Source organism: Mchenga conophoros, linkage group LG23, assembly GCF_057382185.1.
Source record: "Mchenga conophoros isolate Kocher_MC1m ecotype Shallow Benthic linkage group LG23, M_conophoros_male_GT1.1, whole genome shotgun sequence".
NCBI lineage: Eukaryota > Metazoa > Chordata > Actinopteri > Cichliformes > Cichlidae > Mchenga > Mchenga conophoros.
In genome coordinates, this window is record NC_140547.1 from 38,587,837 (window position 1) to 38,600,021 (window position 12,185).

At 39.9% G+C, this 12,185-nt stretch overlaps 1 protein-coding gene across 2 annotated transcripts in view; it reads left to right on the top strand.

Annotated features, from left to right (window-relative positions):
- Positions 1-12,185, top strand: part of LOC146547776 (interleukin-1 receptor accessory protein-like 1-B) — a 342,110-nt gene that overhangs the window by 78,113 nt on the left and 251,812 nt on the right. The gene's annotated exons all lie outside the window — the stretch shown is intronic.

Consider the following 12,185-nt stretch of genomic DNA (forward strand, 5'->3'; position numbering starts at 1 on the left):
GTTGCGGACTGCTCAGTAGTTCTCAGTAGTACTTAATGGAGAGACTGTTTGTCCAGATTTCATGATGTATGAATTTGAGAATCGAATGTCTTTTGGGGCAGATGGAACAGGGAAGAAATAGAAGTTAGAAGAGAGAATATGGAGACTATGAAATGAATCACCCTTGCTGGGTTTTCATAAAGGCTCATTGTTTTTTATAGTTTGTTTTTGAGTTCATGAAATAACTCAGTTGATGATTCATGTTGCAAATATTTAGCTCACATATCCTTTTTTTTTCCTGATGCATCTTTTTTAAGTCCTCTGATGGCCAAATAAAAAAGTTTGCGAACACTATCCTTTGGCTTGAATTATCACATTGCATCCCTGACACAGGGTTTAAGATTAGTCATTGTATTCTTTAAGGGACTGACTCATAAAATATGACATTTATATTCGTGTTTTCTAGACACTGTTTAGGGTTTCTGATAATTGCTCAATCACAGACTCTCATCCATCACATCCATCACTATGGTCAGACAACTTGGACCTATTAACAAAGTCATCTAGCTCAATATACCATCTAGTTTTCCCCATCTAGTACAACCATCAGTGTCTCAGACACTGCTTCCATCCATCCAACTTGCAACCTGTCAGTCCAAAGAAGCGGGTGAGACAGAAAGCCTCGAGACTCTTAGGCATAGCGCATTAGCTGTGTTTATACCATAGTAAGGGCACAAGTTGCAGAAGGTCAAGAAAGTAAGTGGCCTGATGAAAGTGTCACTCTGGGGAAATTTCAACGATGCGTTGGTGGAGGGTCAAAAATGTCGGCTGGCAAATTCATTCTGATAGCCCTAACTCAGAGAGATAATGTGCGAGAAGTCTGGGAGATAGGGGGAAGGAGAGTTGACTACAAATGCAGAGAATCATAAATCTTTCCTTTGATCACAGATAAAGATGTGGGTGGATTTGTTGTCTCCGCCAGCATGCCTTTGGAAGTGTGTCATATCATTTGCCGCATGCCTCCCTCCTCCTGACAATCACTTCTCGGGCGGTCTTGTCTCCTCGTATTGTTATCTTCTCCTTTATGAATAAAATGGATGAGACTGACTTTAAAAAGAGTGATGTCAAAACAACATTCTTTTTATGTTACTTTTGTAGTGTTGACCTTTTGATGAGTTCGCTATCCTTTTGTTGAGATCCCGGCCAGGCCTCCGCGTTGCTGGGTGTGCTTTCCATTTTATCCTTTCTATCTGAACTCCTTTTGCACTAAGGGTTGAAGTCAAAGGCTACTCTTGTGAGGAATTCATCACAGCTGCAGCTGGAAGTAAAGCAAACGGACACCAGCCTCCATGATAAATCCTGGCTGTGGGTGAAACTTGAGGCTTCACAGTGAGGCATGCTATAATGAGCAGAGAAGTCACATGGTTTTTCCTGTTTTTCCTGGTGCCGGAGCAATTTTTGCCATTTATTTGCAGCATAGACTTCACCGGAGGCTCATGGTTCTTACAGGCAGTCAGTTGTACCAATTATCAGGGGACAAATGGTCAAATGGTACCTTACTGCAGTTTAGAAATTAAATGATATTGTAAGAGCATATTTTTTTCTCTCCCCATATCAATTTAAAATTAATTTTCATTTTACCACATACAATCTTTTTGAATCTGTTAAAAATACAGCAGTATGTTTAAAGGGCACTCTTATTAACTACATACCCTTCTTACATCTGGTAAGGCTACGTTCACACTGCAGGCGTAACCATATGCGACCCATATCCGATCATGGTATGACAGTTTCGAAGTCCAATATTTTCAAATCCGACCTAGGTCACTTTCGTATGTGGTGCGGAATCCGATACATGTCCGATGTTTAGAAAGCGACCGCTCTTTGAATGGTCATGTCGCATTAAATCTGTCTTTTACGTCACTGACACAAGACAGACGCCAATTTTCAGCGCCGGAGAAGACAAACAGGAAAGCATGGCGGCGGAAACTGGAGACGGGGCGAGTCAATGGACAGAAACTGAGCATATGGGGAGAAATTGATAGACTGCTGCAACATCACCTACTGGCTCTGTAGCCGCCATGTTTACTTCCGTAAACAGAGCGCGTTGTGTGTGATGTCTTCTTTTGCGCATGCGGGCCACTTTGAGGGCCGTGAACCGTTCACACTAGAGCGTGTTTGCTGTCACATTTTATTTGTAGTGTGAACAACTAGACCAAAAAAATCGGATTTGATCAAAAAATCGGAATTGAGCATTAAGACCTGCAGTGTGAACGTAGCCTAAAAGACTGATTCAGCTCTAGTGCCACAAAGATAGATACAGGAAATATTTCATTCCTCATGAAACTCCTCCTCTTATTATTAGATCAAACAATTAGCCACATTAGCCACAATCATTAAAATTTACTTCCCATGCCTCAGTATTATTTGTTGTGTGATTTTAGGCCATTGTTAGGGGATTGGTAGGCAACCTGATGATGTCAGCATATATTTTGTATAATTACATTTTGTGAATATAAATGAAATATTATTGTTTGAAATATGTTTGATGCCTTTTTGAGGTGTTGTAGACACCTGTAAACACTACAAATAAATTATTTCAGCCCATTCGTAGGTGTTTGCTAGGCAACATGATAACATTATAACATCTGATGTAGATCAGGTAACTTTAAGTACCAAGGTGTGCTTGTTTGCCAGTTTTGGTTCCTCAACTCTGGATGGTTCACTAGCAGTTTGCAGGCAAACAGAGATGAACAAAATACTAGAATTTCACTCACCAAAACTGAAGCAAAAGAGTGAAATTCTAGTTTTATTAGTCCATCCCACTGATATGTGTGTTTGGGAGTTGCACCTGTACAGTTTATCTAGCTAGCATTAGCAGGCAAACTTAAAAAAACAAACAAACTAGAAACATAGTGATTGCTAACATACTAAAGGCTAATTTTTCAGGAGTTTTAGCTGAACTAATTCCTGCCACAAACTTTGGAACATTAAGCAAAAAGGACAGCATTGAACAATCTGGTGCGTGTATTTTGAAACAGTGGCAATATGCTACTTTTACCTCCCACGAGGGGTTATAACAGTAGCACCTCAAGTTTTATTTGGTAGAGGTTTTGCACACCAGATGCCCTTCCTGACACAACCCCAACGCAGATTTGTTTCTCCAGCTGGAAGCAAACCAGCAGCATTTTACTTACCAAGCATATGTTTAACCACTAGACCGTTCACAGCAACAGTAATAATATAACAAACCTGAATTGGATAAGTGGAAGAGAATGGATGGATGGATTTAATTTGTCTCTCTGTCACTTTTTAAAAGTAACCCCAACCAGTTACATCATGTTGGACTATTTATAAGATACAACTTAATGCCTTTGTTTTTTCCTCAAATATAGAAAATATGGTCTAAAACTGTACAGGACTAAGCTCAGCAGCCTGTTTCATGTTCATTTACCCCTTTAATTTGCATTCTTGTGAATACTTCCACTTTCACTGACATCATGTTCTTGTTTTGGCTCTTTGAGCCTTTAGAGCTGCACTGCAATAAAACTGGTATTTTAATCTTTGCTTCTTTTTCCAGTCTGTGATAATCGGGCAGACTTAATATATCTGTCTTGTTAGTGCGGCACTCAGTGTCACGCGTGTAAGTTGTTTTTTTTCTGTAAGAGAAAAGGACAAATGCGTGTAGTGCCATATGCTCGAGGATCACGCAGAGAAGCACAGTTATCATTTCGATCATATTAGATTCCATTATGGTTTGTCTGATGGGGCACTCGGGGCCAGAAGCCGCAATTAAACTCTAAATAAAATATTATTTTCTAGCCTCTCTGTGTGCAGTGGGAGGAATCTAAATTCTTTTAGTAATGCCTCATTTAGGAACCACAGTTTTCCCATTTGGACACTTGGACTCATTTAGGACTGCGACACCCATCCTGTAGCTGTAGTCTTTAGCAGAAAAACCTAGTGTGTCAGATCGCAGGCCTCATTTGAGATTGGACAATGGCTGGCACACATGGATGTGTGTTTGTGTGCACACATTATAGAACAGCTTATTACTTTGTAAAGCTACCTCCCTAGTTTTTATAGCAACGTTGTGTAGACAAACAGGTGTACTAAGCAAAGATACAGGTTTGTTTCGACAGATCCCTACAGCAGAGTGATCAGTGCTCTGTTTGATGAGATCTGACCTAAAGAGTTTATCACTCTGCCTGACCTTTCCCGCACTCTGCAAGTTCCACTCCTCGCCTGTTCATTCCCATCAGGCCTTCATTTTGTTACACCTGTCCACTGCAAATGGCTGCGGAAGAACATCGCTCAAATCCAGAGCTGCACGCCACCGTCGCTCCTTGCACAGCTCGTGAGAAACTAAATTAATTTAGTCTTTAATGTCGAATGGCTTTTGTCTCCCTGTCTTTCACAGTCTTCATAATCAAATTAATCATTACAAGTTTCCTTTTTTTGTTCAAGTCTGTTCATTTAAATATTTCTCATCATCTCTTTTGAATTTTTATCAGATATTTATCAACCACCCTCTTTGTTCCCTGATAACCCTGACATTTTGAAGTCCTGAATGTGTCTCTAACATACTCTGTCCCACACTGCTATCATTAACTTTGTCCATCTCTCATCTGCGTGTGGCTCCAACGCCATTATTTGCAATCAGCGCTTCAGCTGAACAGAAATGTCAAGAGCATCCCTTAAAGCTCAGCTCAGCTGGTGCTAGAACAAAGATTGCCCAGTGTCACAATCTGGAGTTTTCTTAGCAATTTGCTCTTAATGACCACAATCACCAATGGAAGGTAAGATATAAATGTGTGGAAAGCGTTAAGAAACACATACCCTGGGAGCCACAGTGGCTGTGGTGGATTGGAGGCCTTTTCACACCTGTGAGTGGGCACTATCATTGCATTAGAAACAGAAAAAAAAAGTTTGACGCATATGTTCAGCTATGAACAAAAATAAATTAGTTTAAACCGGGAATAATAAAATCCCAGTGCAAGTCCCTGTAGTCCCTGTAGTGAGTATCTGATTATACCCAGCGTGATTGCTTAATTGTATTTTGCATTCAATAATAGCTTAATCCCTATAAGAAGAAATTTGCATATTAATATGCAGAATCTGTAGGCAAGCTTCTGGTTTGTGTTCGTAGTCTCAGCTCAACCAAGCGATCACATTTAACCAGGCTTTCCAGAAAAATAGTCCACACGTCAACCAAAGGCAATTTTGTAACCTTTAACTGTTGTGTTAGGACATTTTCACCTTTTATTGTTTTTGTAAATTCATATGCATTCATAAACAGTGTTGGGTTAACAGAGCAGGAGGTTGCATGTCAATCAGATATCATGACTAAGCCATGAAAAATTGGGGAATGGAAAGGAGCTACACTTTACATCCAACATATGCCTAAGGTAAGTCTACTTACAGCATGTAGTGGAGCCTCAGCTGTACCTGAACTGTACCTCAGTAGAGTTGGAATACTGCTATGTTTTAATTAGTTTGTTTTTCACCTCCCTCTGCTGTAAAGATTTGCAAACAGTCTACTTTTAGTTGAGCACAACAACTGAGCTTTCAACACCTTCACAGGTTTCCATTTAAATTAAACGCTGGCGATATGAGCGTCGGGAAGTTCCAGGGTTCTATTTTCTGATTATTTGATGTTCACTTTCTTTCTTTAATACATATTACAATATCACATTATCCTACAGTAGCACTAAGGCAAACAGTGGTTGGAGAAGGTGGCACAGCCAAAATGATCTTATGTGGTTGGACTGGGTTTGCAAACCCTCACAGCCAGATGCCACCTTCAAAGCGACTTTGGTCGTCAAAAGAACAATGAGACTGTTGCCAATGTGAGGCAACAGTGCTAACCACCGTGCCACCGTGCTGCCATATACAGTAATTAATTGTATTACATCATAGAAAACTGAACATTTGTTATTGTGTCTTGCAAAGCTGTTGCTGTGTATAAAACAGAGACATTCACGTTACCTACTTATATTCAGAGTCCAGGCAGAACCTTGGTGATTTGACAAAAAAAAAATTCAAATCCCTCTACTTGTTGCTGGATGGAGATTTAACTTCAACTTGACATAGGTGCTTGCTCAGCAACCCTGCTTTCATACAGTATTATAACCAGAATGCAACCAGTTGCCAACCAGTTGGGTGAAGTTGTGAAGAGCCGCATTTGCACTCATCAGCAAAGTTGGAAGTCTGCCTTTATTATTTAGACAATTAACTTTTCCCAATGTGTTTCAGAGTGACTACAGTCAGTCCAAGTTGGACAACGATCGTTTTGAAACAGGTTGCTTCCCACCAGATTCGATGCAGTTACAGACTGACCACCAATTTTTTGAAATTACATGAAGGTTGGCTGTGCCGTGTTTGCTCTGCTGACAATGCCACTGGTTTGCAGAACGATCAGAGCGTGTGACAGAAGTTGCTTCTGGTTAGGTTAAAAACTAGAGCACTCGAAGAACACATGAATCCACACCAAAAATGTAATGAGCTCTTTCTCTGCTTGGAAGGTTTTAGTTAACAAGCCAAGAAAAAAGGGCAATGATGACATCCTTCAGCTATTGCTCTATGATCTATTTTGACAGGACATAAACCTTGCTTACCCTTATTTAAATTAAATGACCGACATACCCATTAATCACCCCGACTTTCTTCTTTCGCACTAGGTTTTATACTGAGTACACAGTGTGTCAGGTATTGGCACTTAATTATCCACTGCAAAATCATCCAATATGAATGATGTTCCAAGTGACTGTGTGTTGCCATTGTGTTAGATACTTTTTGTTTAAGCTGTATTGAAGGATGAGGCTCAAAATTATTCTTACATCCACAAAAGAAAATGTACTAATGACTCGCAGTCACTGGCAAATAAGGCGGTATAAGTAATCCGCCTGTCATGAGACAAATTTTGGTCCAATAAAATATCAAACCATGAAACTACCGTCATGAAACTTCAATAGATTATACATGAAATCAGAGGCAGGGTTGGGGAAGGGTGTGATCTATGTAATAACTTGTGGTATAGAACAATATTGTAATATTGTAAGCAATGATTACGTCCTCATAGGCTAGGATGTTAGGATGTCTGTGTTTTGATAGGCACAGAGGCTTCTGTTATCCCAAAGCAAAATCGTTTTTAGTGTGTCTTGTGCACACTCTTGGATCACAGTGACCTCAGTCCTTCATAGTGAATTACAATTTACAGTACATACCACCCCCAGACCCTCTCAACCCGCTCACCCACACAACCACAACAAGCACTCATTTCCTTTCTTTGTTGACTGCTCTCGCATTCAAATCGGTGTGTGGTCCGGGCTCACTCTTTTCATCGCCTGCCTCTCTCCTCTGCGCAGCGGCATCGCAGAGGTGAATCCTCTGCTGCCGGGAAACCGAGTAAAACAATGGAGTCAGTGAGACATAGCGAGGCTAATGGATTCACTGCCACATCTTCCCCACCTTCGCTTTTCATGTGCAGAAGTATTCATCGAGTCTTGATGGCGCCGGCCATGCATGACACTGATTCATTTAAATGGCCCGGCAAAACCCCCTCCAAAAAACGACTCTTTCACACACCTGCAGAGTTAGCAGAAAACAATTCAGGAGGGCCGTATTGAATCAGCAGTTTTATCTCGAGATGGTGCAAACGTTTGTTTACCATTTAAATGTGTCCCTTTATTTCTTTGGTGGGGTTTTATATATATTTGACAGTGATAAATATATACAGTTCCTTACTGTCACCCAAAGAGTCTCTCTTTTTTTTTTACTCTAGTAGCAGCTCTCAACTAGCAACGGCTGGCAGGTTGTTTATGGACCTAAGTCGTTTTGTTTACTCCACAAAACAGAATTTTAATGACCAAGCAGAACTTTATTCAGCATTTTCAAAAATAAGGGAGGAAAAAACACCACCCCCCTGTGCTATGTACCAATAACGCAAGTTTATACCGAGTAAGTTGTGCTCTGCATCAGCTCTTGGTTAAATTATGGATCAGGGCCAAAATAAGTGCTGAAATACTAAACGTACTAAATGAGGAAACCAAACAGAGATTTAAGAACTGAATGCTCGTGGACTCGTGACTGACTTCATTGCTTTTTCTTTATTTACGTCTCTGTGCTGGCTTTCAGCCTCGCTTTTGGCCATTTTATTCCAGTCACTGTGTCAAAGAGTGCTATCTGTTTCAAAATAAAGGTAGTTCAGTGACTACCAGCTATATCTGAAGGGAAATTGCTTCATTGTGTTCAAGCACCAGGGGCTCGATGCCTAACCTAGAATATACATCTATTGTAGTGGAGAAGGCTGGGATGGTTGTACAGCTTTCAGAAAAAGGCCCAATGCATCAACATCCACTGTATTCAAAGAGAGTTGCTTTTATGCAGTGTGGATAAATTGCTTTTGCTTCCCTTGAGAAAAATATAAATGGACACATTATTCAATTTGCCTTTCTGTATAATATTAAGCGACTTAAAATACAGTGAGGCTGCCAAGGTAATTTGATAGCTTGCCACCTGTATCAAAACCTGATATGTTGAATATTCTATTTTGTGTAGTTAAGCAGCAAAATGTGCTTCACTGGGCTATTTTCAGCTCAGGTAGGATTGTGTGTAAATTGGTTTGATACAGATGCTGTGTGGCCTCTACGCTTCCTTGCCTTGCTTTGATGACACCTAAGATTAAATGGTTTCTGTTGGCTCAAATTAAAAGCTCTGCAGTTTTGGACTATGCAGTGCACACAGTACATTGTTTTTGCTTTTTGGCTAAAGTTCTTCTGGTTTTGTGCTCATATTATGAGACACTATCCACAGGAAAAATCAAGTGTTAGGACAGTGCTGCCATTATTTTGGTTATCTGTTCCAGATTGAATTCGTAATGAAACAATGAAAATGAGGCGAAATAGCCCACTTAGTTTTTCTGTACTTTTCAAAACCTGAATGTGCAAAAAAGGAAACCTACGGCAAGTCTCTGTTGAGACTGGACCTGTCTTTGTGCATTGAAGTTGCAAGGTAAGAATTCAATGTTAAGTTTCAGTTACTAACCTGGTCACTTTCAGTAATTTTGTTTGATTGTAACAAAAGGTGGTGTTCTTGTCACTATATTTGTGTCACATGCAAAGGAAGCGATGCATATTCTTGGGACGATTGTGTCAAGACAGCCACGGAGCTAACAGAAGAAGCTGTAAATAAACATTCGAGGACAGGGACAATACAATATACAAAATATGTCACTGCCACACAACTCAATGACTACATTGTGTAGAAGGCGAAAAGTGTGTTGTGCTTTGTTGTATGCATTATTGTGAAAACTAGTTTGATTTGGTAGTTCTGTCAGGACCGCTTAGTCAAAATAGGATTTTTATCCCAACTACTGTAATGTAATGACTCCACAGTGTGGTGGGTGCCTTATACGTGCAATTCTCGAACAGCGAAAGGGAGGCTGTTAAACTTTGTGAAAGGAGTTCAATATAAGTCGATGCGTTTGTGAAGCTCAGTTCTGTTTGATGACAGCGATACTAAGATGAGTTGTTGAGGATATCCTGAACTTTTCTCTTGGTAAACACTGCTGTTAGCCTCTGTTAGCTGCTGATAGCCTCTGTTAACTGTTGTTAGCTGTTGTAGCCTTGTTGAACTCTGACACTTGAAACTGTTCATGAAAGAGAAAGTGTGACTTTTAGGATACTCGATACTTTTAGGATACAAAGGTTTTTTCAGAGGAGATAGTTAAGTTGCTATTGTAAGCAAGAATCGCTCTTTTATATTACAAATGTTTTATATACAAATGTCAGGCAGCTGATGGCTGACAAACGGATTGGCTGGGCACACTTTCACAGCAGGCAGGATGAAAAAAGGGAGTCAAGAAGGATTAAATACAGTAGGCAATTGTGGTAATGGTAGGTTTAGAAAGAAAATAAAACCCCTTCCTTTTATGAACCTAATTTATTTGTAGTTTGAGTAATGATGAAAATGATGAAATTACTTGACTAATTATGCAAATATGAATGTTATTAAACTGTCATATGTTTTAAACTCCTTGTTTCATTACACTTGACCACAGTACTGGTGGTATGCTAGTCCAATTTCAAAAAAAAAGAAGGGATTGCTGTTTATTTAAATTAACTTCAATTTAAGAGTGTTAAAAAGAATCCCCTTGAGGTCTCCCACCAGTCGGACTGAAAAACCTCCACAGCATAGCCACCGGGACGGGCTCCAGATGTCCAGGCTCTAAGGGTGATTTTGGCTGCTTGTATCATAGACAGTATGTAAAAGATGGACAAAGCCACAATCTTGTTACCCATTTAAAGCCTTGATGTTAGCATTTTGGCGGACACCATAGTTTTTCTGGGTGTCAGAAATTTTGGGACGAGAGGATACAGCAGAAGTTATGAGCTAAGGCTGTAGAGAGCTTATTTAGCAGGATTCACAGTCATTGGCAGTTTTGGCATGACTGTCAATCAGATTTATTCCTTAACAAAATCCAAACAGATAGAGTTGTTATAAAGGGGTCAAATTAGCTATAAAGGCTAAATTATTTCAGTGCCTAGTTTTAAATAATTTCAATCACTTGAAACCAACCTCAAGTGGCCACAGGAGGAATTGCATTTTATTTTTGTATTTTTTGGGGGCATTAAAGCTCTTTCAGCAGCAGAGGTGGCAATTGGCTTTTATTTGCATACTAATTGTTTTGGTCACCATCCAAAGCTCATGGCTGTAGGTCATTTAAAAAAATTTCCCTGTTATCATCCCTTTTTTGTCTGTTACAATATTAATTCCTACAATTAATTCCTACAAACAAGTGCCAGAGCAGGAGTTAAAAAAGCAGGGAAATTATTGGTATAAAGAATAAACGGACAATTGATGATTTAAATGCGTCAGTGAGCAGTGTTAGTCCTGATATGCATTCATGCATATTGTATGTCTACATCTGTTAGAGTGCAGTAAGTTGAATCTGTGGGCCAAACCAGAGGATTACAGTATGCTTTCTGATTATCATCCCCCTGTGTGACAACCCTGCCTCTCTGGTGCATTAAAAGTCACAAGAGTGGAACAAATGGCACAGTTTTCTCAATAATTCCAAATTAATGAGTCTCTCCTGCAAAGAAATGCAAATTTCCAAACACTTGATTGCTTCCTAAAACAGTACTGAGGGGAAGAGGAGCGAAAAAAAATCCTTTCAGCCATTTTAGAAACAGGCTTAACACGCCTCGCTCTGGTATTCCCCACTTAGAGAATGCATCCCCTTCATAATGCGAGCCTTATTGGCGTTGGGGCGTCAGAGTAGCGGGTTAGTATGTGGAAAATTTTGTTGTTTGTCGCGAGTTGCAGTGCAGTGAAGTTGCACAATCTCCTGTTTGTTAAATTTTGATATCATTACAAAGTTATGCAGGACATCTAGTCTAAAACGAGCTCCAAGAAGGTCAAATATGTTGAAGTGAAAAAAATCTGAACCACATGGACTGTGGGATAATTTAGTATTTGTACTACACACAGCATAATACTACTGATATTAGTCAGCTGAAAACACTCTAAAGTCTATTTACAGTCAACATAGCCTGTACATAAAGGATGAATGTGGGCTCTATGGTGTCACCCACTATTTTTGGGATTTTTATGTTTGTAAACTTCATCCATTTGGTCATTGCCAAAATGTATTTTGGAGTCAGAAGAGATGATGTTTGGACTGCTAGGTTATCAGCTAATGCTTGCACGTTTGATTAGGATCAAAAAACAGACTCGCTAAGATGCAAAGTAAGAAGTTTCCCCGTGGAAGGTCCCTCGCCACCTCAGTTTGTTTTACACAGAATACCTTTCCAGAATCGAACCACAAAACCAAGCAGAAGCCCTTTGGTTGCTAGATGAATGTCATAACTACTACCCTAGTGACTTCCCCTTTTTAAACGGGCCCCAGCATTCATGACTTTGGGAATGCCTGCACTACACCATTGGAGATACAAATTGTTGCTAAGCAACAGACTAATAAACGTTTCCACTTGAGTGGCTTGAATTTGTGGAAGTGCCCATCATACAGTTGTTGCACACCTTTTTTGTTCCAGACTTAGTTTTTAATGCTGTTACATTATGATGGGCATTTAACGTGAGAGTCCAAAACTATGGCTCACCATTGTAGCCAGCCTCAAGTGGCCACTGCAGGAACTACAGCTGGATTAATGTCTTGTTTTTCAAACTTTCTACATTATCTTCAT